At 41.6% G+C, this 11637-nt stretch overlaps 2 long non-coding RNA genes across 2 annotated transcripts; both read left to right on the forward strand.

Moving 5' to 3' along the window:
- Positions 1-3348: 3348 nt before the first annotated feature.
- On the forward strand, positions 3349-4615 carry LOC143940806 (uncharacterized). Its single transcript, XR_013263941.1, has 3 exons — positions 3349-3642; positions 3923-4099; positions 4185-4615. It is a non-coding gene; the product is annotated as an uncharacterized LOC143940806 (long non-coding RNA).
- A 487-nt stretch (positions 4616-5102) lies between these two features.
- On the forward strand, positions 5103-6369 carry LOC143940807 (uncharacterized). The gene is made up of 3 exons (XR_013263942.1): positions 5103-5396; positions 5677-5853; positions 5939-6369. It is a non-coding gene; the product is annotated as an uncharacterized LOC143940807 (long non-coding RNA).
- The last annotated feature ends 5268 nt before the right edge of the window (positions 6370-11637 follow it).

An 11637-nucleotide genomic window follows, 5' to 3' on the forward strand; every position in this document is an offset into this window, starting at 1 on the left:
GCGTACACACGGGCGGACTGTATGGCGTACTTAGTCTGTCGAAACACATTTCAGCGGACAGTCCGCTCGTGTGTGGGCTTCAGCGGACTTTTTCAGCGTGCAGTCCACTAAGAATTTCGGATTTTTCGAAATTCTGTCCGTCGTACTTTGGTTTCAGCGGACAATCCGCTCGTCAGTATGCTGGTTCGACGGACTAAGAATGGCGCATGCCCAGAAAGGATTTACACGGCGGAAGGGTGCTTTGCTGTGTATTGGACTTCCTATTTCTAGTCCCGTCGTACGTGCTGTACACGTCATCGCGCAAGCTTTCGACGGACTGTTTGTGCATCCTTGTGTGGTCAAGTCCGTTCAGTCGAAAGTACGACGGACTGTCCGTCGGATTGTATGACGAACTAAGTACGCCATACAGTCTGCCCGTGTGTACGCGGCATTACAGGAATTATACCCCATTGTTAGTGTCAGTAGGAGGAATAGTGTCTTGCATCAGTAGGAGGAAAAGTGCCCCAAGGGCCTTTAGGCAGGTGCAGTCTACTTTCTCCACTGCAGGTGGCACTCTTCCATAATGGCACTGCAGTTGGAGGGGAAGTCAAGAAGAACATAGTTCCTTTATAGATTCCTGGGTCACAGGGGAATTATCTAATTGGATGCTGCTGCCACAGGTGACTCTGGCAGCCATATTGGGTCAGACTGAGCCTATTTAGGGCCCTGGTTCCCAGGTTTGGCGTGAATTTGCGAGTTGGCAAAGTAGGGACCCCACCTGTTAGGGACAGAGTGTTAGAAGGCATGAAATAAGACAGAGACAGAAGTACAGTTAAATCACACTTGTTTAATAATAAAAGTAAATAGAACAAACATAATCAAAACATAGCCAGAGTTCAGGAACCGGAAGGGATAGACAGACAAGCCAAATGTCAGGGAGCTGGAGATGAGAGTAGTAAAACAGCAAGCAGGATCCACAGGGGCTGGAGCCCCAAGGGATGTCAGCCAAGCAAGTCTTTTAACAGGAATGCAGGAGAGCGTCTTTGTGATATTGACTAAGGTGGAGGCAGAGCTCCTCTGGACTGGACGGCTTAAGTAGGCAGGACTGACGAGCAGGATATCAGCAACAGTTGAGTAGTAGTAGAGATAGGAACTGGCAATTAGCCGACAGCTGAGCGGCCAGAGAAGGAAGGGCTGAGCCAAGTCCTGACACAGAGCTAGTGGCAGGGAAATTTTTCTGACGAGGAGGAAATGTTTAGGGCTTACAACTGCTCTGGACACCTGCCTGTTTGGGTACAAGACGGCCAGGCTGCATTCTTCCCTTCTCCTCAAATGCTGCCAGTTTGACTGCACTCTGCCTTCTACGCACTGTTGGAACTGGATTGATTTACCGGAGAATGCAAAATCTGGTGCAGCTTTGCATAGAAACCATTCAGCTTCCAATTTTGTTTTGTCAAAACTTAATTTAACAAGCTGAACTTAGAAGCTGATTGGCTACCATGCACAGCTTTTCCAGATTTTGCACTCTCACGTTTTAGTAAATCAACCCATGTGAGCGTTCCCAGTTGGGCTGCCTTCACCCTGGTTATCTGTGAACTGTCTCTGCATTATTTCAATGCAAGTTCTGTCATTGCACAGGAGCTGAGTTTGTCTTACTGCTACACCGTGCTGCATCCCACCTACAGGCTGGATAAAGGCAAGCAAAGGGCTACACCTGGACCCCGGATCTCAGTTTGGAAACCACTGCTCTAACAGGCAGTCAGATCAGCAGCAAAAAATAGAATTTGCAGATTAGGAGAAAGCTGAGAGAAATAGAAGGGACTTTTTTTCAGTTAAGAATATATACTTTAATATAATTTTTTTCAACCAGAATTTTGTGTCACTTTACAGGTAGCTAGATGTATTTTTTTCAAAATGCACAGCAACACAGGTAACAATATTACCCATTAATATTTCGAATGGCAACTTCATGCACTAAACCAGCCGACATGCACTATTGTGTACTGTAGTGTGCTACATCAGCAAGACTGGTACAGGTCTGATTTTTAGGTCCACTGGCAGTCCATTCATATGAACAGGCTACCATAATAAAATGCACATGAATGCGAAATATAACACACATGTATTAACACCCCGCATTGCACTGCAGATCTGTGAAGGGGCCTGAAATTGGTCCTTAGCTTGCCTTGGTACTAGAGTAGTACTATAATTCCCTGCACGTCAGCATTCAGACTGGAAGTGGTAATCACTAGAAGATAATCAGGCTTTACTGCATTGCACAGTTCTGTGACTCTAACAAGCGGAGCTTGCTGATGACTAGCTGCTCCTTTTTTATTCTGTCCTACTATTGGTCTAGATGTGATGCTTTGACTGTAGTAAAGGAAAGTTAAGGCCTTGGAAGTGAAAAGTGACTGGCAGGGGTATCTGGATTTGAAGACTAGCTGAACAGTCACATTTGTGGCAGGGGAGACACCTCACCTTTATACTTAAAAAAATGTTAAAAGTCAGCAGCTACAAATACTGCAGCTGCTGACTTTTAATAATCGGACACTTACCTGTCCCTGGGTTCAGCGATGTGGGGGAACGAAGCCACCCTTCGTTCCTCGCTCTGCTCACGGCACCGCCATTCTTACTGTGGGCACCCGGTTGTGGCTTCACAGCCGGGCACCCACTGTGCATGCGCAAGCGGTGCTGAGCACCGTGATACACCGCACAGTCATCTGGGACACGTGACAGGTCCCAGATGACTGTGCGGCGCCAAGGGGAAGTGATGTCACCAGCCCGGGCAATGAAGGAGGCAGACTACTAGGGACCCCCTAGCAACAGGTATTTAGAGGTGAGTAAAAAAAAATGTTTCCAATTATTTTTTATTTTTTAATGAATTTTAAGCAAATTTTTTTTTTTTGGTGGCAACACCACTTTAACTGTTAGAATTAAAAACAAGAGCTAAACGGGACTTTAAATGAAGTACGGGGTCTTTTATTGAAAAAAAGGAGAAATATTGTTATGCGATTATATGATGCGACAAAATTACATGTATATTAAAGAGGTGCATAGACAGACACATTATTAGCATTGACATTTTGTTTTATATATATTGTTTTAGATTTAGCAGCTTTTATTGTTTTTTTTCCAAAATCTTTTTTAAAAAAATTTTTTTTGCACTATTAGGTCCTTGACGCACCTATGCAGTTGGGTGGTGTTGGTGTCGTCTGCACTGCTGCATTCCTTTTTGTCATGATCGGGAGTTGCGATGCGCACTGGGGGACGCCCTCCGTCCTCCTCATCCAAGAAATTTTTTTTTTTTTTTTTTTTTTTTTTTCTTGGCTGGGAGGCGGGGCGCGTTCACCCACTGCGTATCGGCGTCACATTTTCACCACCGTTTGTACGGCATCATCATTATGGGTGCCGCCTTTCAGGCTAGGTTGATTTACATCCTCATTTCACCTGGAGTGTGGGTGTGGACGCTGACTCGGAGTGTGTATATATCCCGGGTCTGGCGTTGCTCACTCTTCCATTTGGTGTCCTTGAGTGTGTGACGCTGGGGGCCCCCATACGGCGGTTTGGCTGTGTCCATGGTTGGCGGCAGGCGGGACCGGAACAACTGGGGCCATTCACCTACCATACACTGTCACCTCTTTTCGCGTTTTTTCCACACAAAAGGTATTTTTGCACAATCAATCCATATGTCCCTCTTTCTTTACTTTTTTCTGTTACTACTCACTCTGTCACCTGGTATTCATACTGGGTCATGTCACACACAGCCACTTTCCCCCTCCTTCCCTTTTTTTTTCCGCCCTCTTCCCCCTCCCCCCTTTTCCCACGCTAACCCTCTCCTACACTCATCATACATCCACCCCAACATTTTCTTTTTTCAATGCATTTTTCTTTCACAATTCTCAGATTATCTGTACTTCTTACTATGCATTTTTTCACCCATTAGGCTCAGTTTTATATTTCCATATTCGTTTTCACTTACCAAACGCCCTTGTTGTCCCGGTGGTTGCCTGTGTGTGCATTCTGTGGGCCTCCTCGCCCTTGGATGGGCCTCCTCAACTCCCGTATCATCGCTTTGGGTGCCTAGGCTTTCGGCGCTGCACTTTTGACTGCATGGCTACGTGTAAGTGACCACTAGGTAGGGGTATTTCAATCTCCCCATGTTCCATCATTGCAAATATTAATTTACCACTACTCTGTATTTTCAGACCAATCACGAGCTTGCTCCTGACGAGCGGTAGTAAGCCGCGAAACGCGTAGAGCCAATAATCGCTGTGTATTTTGGTACCCCAATTTCAACTAGCATCAATCCTTGTAAAATCGCATCAACTATGTTGTTGTTTTTTTTTCTTTACTAATCCACTGCAACAACCAAGAAGTCATAGATTCAAAGTTGTTGCCTACACTGTATTATTTGTTTAATTTATTTCCATATTTGGTTGTCTTATGTATATAATGGAGGTGCGCTTTTATAACCTACTCTGTATTGGTCAGTAAGATTATATAAAACAAAATGTCAATGTTAATAATGTGTCTGTCTATGCACCTCTTTAATATACATGTAATTTTGTCGCATCATATAATCGCATAACAATATTTCTCCTTTTTTTTCAATAAAAGACCCCGTACTTCATTTAAAGTCCCGTTTAGCTCTTGTTTTTAATTCTATATCTTATATCTGATAGGGATGGAGGCTATGACCTCATTTAAAGTCCCAAAATTTCCCCCTCCCCTTTTCCCATCATGTTACTATTTGATATAAGGGATGGAAGACGGGTGTCTTGTATACTTAAGCCAATGTTTATTTGTTTTCCTTTTTGGACCATATTGTTTAAAGTATCTTATTATTCATCATTGTTTTAGATTTAGCAGCTTTTATTGTTTTTTTTCCAAAATCTTTTTTAAAAAAATTTTTTTTGCACTATTAGGTCCTTGACGCACCTATGCAGTTGGGTGGTGTTGGTGTCGTCTGCACTGCTGCATTCCTTTTTGTCATGATCGGGAGTTGCGATGCGCACTGGGGGACGCCCTCCGTCCTCCTCATCCAAGAAATTTTTTTTTTTTTTTTTTTTTTTTTTTCTTGGCTGGGAGGCGGGGCGCGTTCACCCACTGCGTATCGGCGTCACATTTTCACCACCGTTTGTACGGCATCATCATTATGGGTGCCGCCTTTCAGGCTAGGTTGATTTACATCCTCATTTCACCTGGAGTGTGGGTGTGGACGCTGACTCGGAGTGTGTATATATCCCGGGTCTGGCGTTGCTCACTCTTCCATTTGGTGTCCTTGAGTGTGTGACGCTGGGGGCCCCCATACGGCGGTTTGGCTGTGTCCATGGTTGGCGGCAGGCGGGACCGGAACAACTGGGGCCATTCACCTACCATACACTGTCACCTCTTTTCGCGTTTTTTCCACACAAAAGGTATTTTTGCACAATCAATCCATATGTCCCTCTTTCTTTACTTTTTTCTGTTACTACTCACTCTGTCACCTGGTATTCATACTGGGTCATGTCACACACAGCCACTTTCCCCCTCCTTCCCTTTTTTTTTCCGCCCTCTTCCCCCTCCCCCCTTTTCCCACGCTAACCCTCTCCTACACTCATCATACATCCACCCCAACATTTTCTTTTTTCAATGCATTTTTCTTTCACAATTCTCAGATTATCTGTACTTCTTACTATGCATTTTTTCACCCATTAGGCTCAGTTTTATATTTCCATATTCGTTTTCACTTACCAAACGCCCTTGTTGTCCCGGTGGTTGCCTGTGTGTGCATTCTGTGGGCCTCCTCGCCCTTGGATGGGCCTCCTCAACTCCCGTATCATCGCTTTGGGTGCCTAGGCTTTCGGCGCTGCACTTTTGACTGCATGGCTACGTGTAAGTGACCACTAGGTAGGGGTATTTCAATCTCCCCATGTTCCATCATTGCAAATATTAATTTACCACTACTCTGTATTTTCAGACCAATCACGAGCTTGCTCCTGACGAGCGGTAGTAAGCCGCGAAACGCGTAGAGCCAATAATCGCTGTGTATTTTGGTACCCCAATTTCAACTAGCATCAATCCTTGTAAAATCGCATCAACTATGTTGTTGTTTTTTTTTCTTTACTAATCCACTGCAACAACCAAGAAGTCATAGATTCAAAGTTGTTGCCTACACTGTATTATTTGTTTAATTTATTTCCATATTTGGTTGTCTTATGTATATAATGGAGGTGCGCTTTTATAACCTACTCTGTATTGGTCAGTAAGATTATATAAAACAAAATGTCAATGTTAATAATGTGTCTGTCTATGCACCTCTTTAATATACATGTAATTTTGTCGCATCATATAATCGCATAACAATATTTCTCCTTTTTTTTCAATAAAAGACCCCGTACTTCATTTAAAGTCCCGTTTAGCTCTTGTTTTTAATTCTATATCTTATATCTGATAGGGATGGAGGCTATGACCTCATTTAAAGTCCCAAAATTTCCCCCTCCCCTTTTCCCATCATGTTACCACTTTAACTGTATTTGTCTGTGTTTACCTTTACACTTTGCACATAAAGTCATTAAAAAAGCATAGTGTATATATAAATATGCATTGAACATGTCTTTTTTCCTTCATTTGATTATTTATCATTATATTAGTAGGATCTTGTATTAAATATATATTTAATGGCAACCTACATAAAGTAGACAGTTTTCTATAGGCGTAGCAAAGCACACTTTTATTTCAGACTGCTTCTATTACTGATTTTTCTTACATTAATGCCCCGTACACACGATCGGAAATTCCGCCAGCAAAAAAACGATGAGAACTTTTGGTCGGAAAATGCGACTGTGTGTATGCTCCATCAGACTTTTGCTGGCCGAATTTCCGCCAGCAAAAGATTGAGAGCATGTTCTCAATTTTTTGGTTGGAAAAAGTTCTGATCGGAAATTCCGATCGTCTGTACCAATTCCGACACGCAATATTCCTATACATTTTTTTTTCCGACAGAAAATCTGCTCGTGTGTACAGGGCAATACAGTAGATCAGGCTTAAAGTGATACTAAACACACACTGTTTAATTTACATTGTCCCTTCTATTTCTGTATGTGGATGATGGCACTGTAATTATTTTAATTAAAAAAATCTAAGTATATTTTTTTCCTAATCAATATACAGCCATCACATGACCCAGATCTTTCCCAGCCTGTCTGAAGGGAAACATAACCAGGAGGAGCTTTGTGTCCTCTGCTGCTGGTCACAATAAAAATTAAAAACAGCCGTTGGAATACAGACTAAAAATAAATAAATATTAGCAATAAACTGTTTTAAAATGGAATAAAGATATATATTTGAATTAAAATATTAATTATTTTGTGGAAATATCATGGTGTGGGTGGATTTCTGCCAGTCACAGGCTGTGTTATGCCTGTGTCTTAGAATAACAGGGAGATGAAGCCTCCATTAATCTACATGTAATATGGGCTGTCATTTACCACTGTGTATAAGTCCACATGTGTGGCTCTGTAGTCACATGGGCTGCTCAATGTGATAGGAAGAAAATGCTCAGCATAGAAACTCACTGAAAATTGAGCATGTACAGAGTTGCCACCACAGCTGCAAAATCCCCAGCTGAATTGGGGACACGAACAGAAGGGGAAGATAGAGAACAGCAGGATCAACCAGGTGTTTTGCAGAATACAGAAAACAAATCTCATAAGTTACTGAGTGAGTATGAACAGCACGTAATACACCATTTATTATTAGTTTGTGATGATGTGGGTTTAGTGACACTTTAAGCTGGCCAAATACTAGTAGAAAACTTTTTGGTTTTGGAATGTTTGTTTGATTTTCGAATGGTTATTGAGGTCAAATTTATGTCTGTTTTTGTCCGCAGTGATGAGAACATTTGGAAGAGCAGAATGGAAAAAGCTTTCTCGAACAAATACATTTCTAAAAATGAATGAGGTTTGTTTTTAATGTTAAATGTTAAAAGCAATGGGAATTTTGAAGTATTTGCAAATAATGAGTGGTTGTAAACCTCAGTCATTGAATCTGAGCAAAGCACATATATCCGTAATATCCACTTATCTCCCTTCAAAGCTCAAAGTGCTGTGTTGTTTCTCTCTGGAGCTTTGTTCCTCTGTTATCAGCATGAGTCACTTCTGAGAAGTTTTCCAACACATGAGATAAATTTGTGTTAGGGTGGGGGGGAGCTCAGCAGACAATCAGCTCTCACACACTGTTACTGCAGCCTCTCCGCCTCCTCCTCTGTGCTGCTGACAGTTGAAGAAAGATTTTAACACTTTTTTGCCCTTTTGAAGGGGTGTAGACAAGAGAAGACTGTAGATAAATAATTAAAATGTAGAAGGATGTGTTTTATCTGTGTATCATCTGAGGCTGTTGACTTCACTAGGTACATGTGAGGGTTTACAACCACTTTAGCAAGGCTCTGATGGTATTATCGAATGCATTTGTTTGAATATCTACCAGTGTAATACCAGCTGTACTATCTAATATAATTGATAGAAAAGAAAAGATGGCACAAAGATGAGGGCAAACACTGCATTATTATTCAGGATTTATATAGCGCCAACAGTTTGCGCAGCGCTTTACAATATGAGGACAGACAGTACACTTACAATACAAATCAATACAGGAAGGATCAGAGGGCCCTGCTCGTTAGAGCTTACAATCTAGAAGGGAGGGTCAAGTTGAAACAAAAGGTAATAACTGTGGGGGATGAGCTGATGGAGAAAATGAAAATACAGTTAGGTGTGGGTGGGGTAGGATACAGTTAGGTGTGGGTGGGGTAGGATACAGTTAGGTGTGGGTGGGGTAGGATTATGAGACAAGTAAGCTGAAACAACAAAATGCACATATAATAACAATGATTTAAAAATGATGAACATAAGGTATAACATCATCATCTGTAATAATGATCATGATTGTTCAGTTTGAAGAAACAGTTCCAGGGTATAGAACAAAAACAGCACTGTTGGAAGGTCTCTTAAGAGTGAAGCAGACTCTGGAATACAAGATAAAAAACAACAAGGTGCACTGACTAAGTGCAGTATGTTGAAATAAACAAGAATTTATTGATATAATCAGCCAAATGGCTACTCACATGACAGTTGTGAGAAAACATGCATAGATATCTCTGTATGGGATGTATGGTCACTGTATTGTCTGTGTTGTCCCAGTGGGCTGCAGCGATCCGTAGGCAGGAGAATCAGAAAGTTTGGAGCCGACCGGTCAGCGGCCGCATGCACACCAACGTGGAATGCACTCGGAGCAATCCGGAATCAGAAGTGACGTTGGGCGTGTCAGATGACGCGTTTCAAAGCTTCCGCTTTTTCCTCAGACCTAATTGGTGCTTAGGGCTGTCAGTCTTATATAGGCTCCCTGGGATGGAGCAAAGAAAACATAACACTAACTGCTATTGGATGGAAGAAGGAAAAAGAGCCACTAAATCGTTCTCATACAATGAACATACTATTAAAGATAGCAATGCAAATGCAATCAAAATAATAATGGTAAGTAAATCAATAAGAATGCGTATGCATACAAATATATACATATATACATCTCAATGGTATGATTCAAGGAGCAGATAGGACTATAGATATTGTAAAATGAAAATGATGAAATTAATAATTTAAAAATAAACATTAAACCAATTAATACATCTAAAAAAATCTCTAAAAGATCTTTAAAAATTGGAAGATTCATTGGATGGTGTGATCAACATATATAGTGGGGTGACGGAAAGTATTCAGACCCCCTTAAATTTTTCACTCTTTGTTATATTGCAGCCATTTGCTAAAATCATTTAAGTTCATTTTTTTCCTCATTACCTATTTAGTAGAAGCTCCTTTTTGATCTAATACAGCCATAAGTCTTTTGGGAAAGATGCAACAAGTTTTTCACACCTGGATTTGGGGATCCTCTGCCATTCCTCCTTGCAGATCCTTTCCTGTTCTGTCAGGTTGGATGGTAAACGTTGGTGGACAGCCATTTTTAGGTCACTCCAGAGATTTTCAATTGGGTTTAAATCAGGGCTCTGGCTGGACCATTCAAGAACAGTCATGGAGTTGTTGTGAAGCCACTCCTTCATTATTTTAGCTGTATGCTTAGGGTCATTGTCTTGTTGGAAGGTAAACCTTCGGCCTAGTCTGAGGTCCTGAGCACTGGAGAAGGTTTTCATCCAGGATATCCCTGTGCTTGGCCGCATTCATCTTTCCCTCGATTGCAACCAGCCGTCCTGTCCCTGCAGCTGAAAAACACCCCCACAGCATGATGCTGCCACCACCATGTTTCACTGTTGGGACTGTATTGGACAGGTGATGAGCAGTTCCTGGTTTTCTCCACACATACCGCTTAGAATTAAGGGCAAAAAGTTCTATCTTGGGCTCATCAGACCAGAGAATCTTATTTCTCACTATCTTGGAGTCCTTCAGGTGTTTTTTTAGCAAACTCCGTGCAGGCTTTCATGTGTCTTGCACTGAGGAAAGGCTTCCACCGTGCCACACTGCCATAAAGCCCCGACTGGCGGAGGGTTGGAGTGAAGGTTGACTTTCTACAACTTTTTCCCATCTCCCGACTGCATCTCTGGAGCTCAGCCACAGTGATCTTTGAGTTCTTCTTTACCTCTCTCACCAAGCCTCTTCTCCCCCAATAGCTCAGTTTGGATGGACAGCCAGCTCCAGGAAGGGTTCTGGAAGTCCCAAATGTCTTCCATTTAAGGATTATGGAGGCCACTGTGCTCTTAGGAACCTTAAGTGCAGCAGACATTTTTTTGTAACCTTGGTCAGATCTGTGCCTTGCCACAATTCTGTCTCTGAGCTCTTCAGGCAGTTCCTTTGACCTCATGATTCTCATTTGCTCTGACATGCACTGTGAGCTGTAAGGTCTTATAAAGACAGGTGTGTGGCTTTCCTAATCAAGTCCAATCAGTATAATCAAACACAGCTGGACTCAAATGAAGGTGTAGAACCATCTCAAGGATGATCAGAAGAAATGAATAGCACCAGGGTTAAATATATGAGTATCACAGCAAAGGGTCTGAATTCTTAGGACTATGTGATATTTCAGTTTTTCTTTTTTAATAAATGTGCAAAAATGTCAACAATTTTGTGTTTTTCTGTCAATATGGCATGCTGTGTGTACATTAATGAGGGAAAAAAATTTACTTAAATGTTTTTAGCAAATGGCTGCAATATAACAAAGAGTGAAAAATGTTATACTTTCCGTCCCCACTGTAAATGTAATAAAATCATAGGAATAAAAATACAAAAAGATTTTCGTCCTCACTGTAAATGTAATAAAATCATAGGAATACAAATACAAAAAGATTTTTCTTCAATGAATATATATAGGCCACCTAAGACACAAGGACAAGATCATAATGATCAAATGGTTAAATATAGGGAATACTAATTACTATATATGTACACATACACACACACATATGTATATGTGTATGCGCATGTGTATATGTAGGCATGCACATATACACACATGGGCACGCACATAAATGCGCACACCACCACATATGCACACATAGGGACATGTAAACATCTTTGACGACCATATGTTATATGTAACTATTTTGGTACTTGGTTACTTACCACCCTGCAGAAGGAGGTAGTGTGTTCCCCCACGGAAAATTAGTGTAATGAGGGA

This window comes from Lithobates pipiens, unplaced genomic scaffold (assembly GCF_037356315.1).
Source record: "Lithobates pipiens isolate NorthernLeopardFrog02 unplaced genomic scaffold, aLitPip1_a1.2 Scaffold_3, whole genome shotgun sequence".
Classification (NCBI taxonomy): Eukaryota; Metazoa; Chordata; class Amphibia; order Anura; family Ranidae; genus Lithobates; species Lithobates pipiens.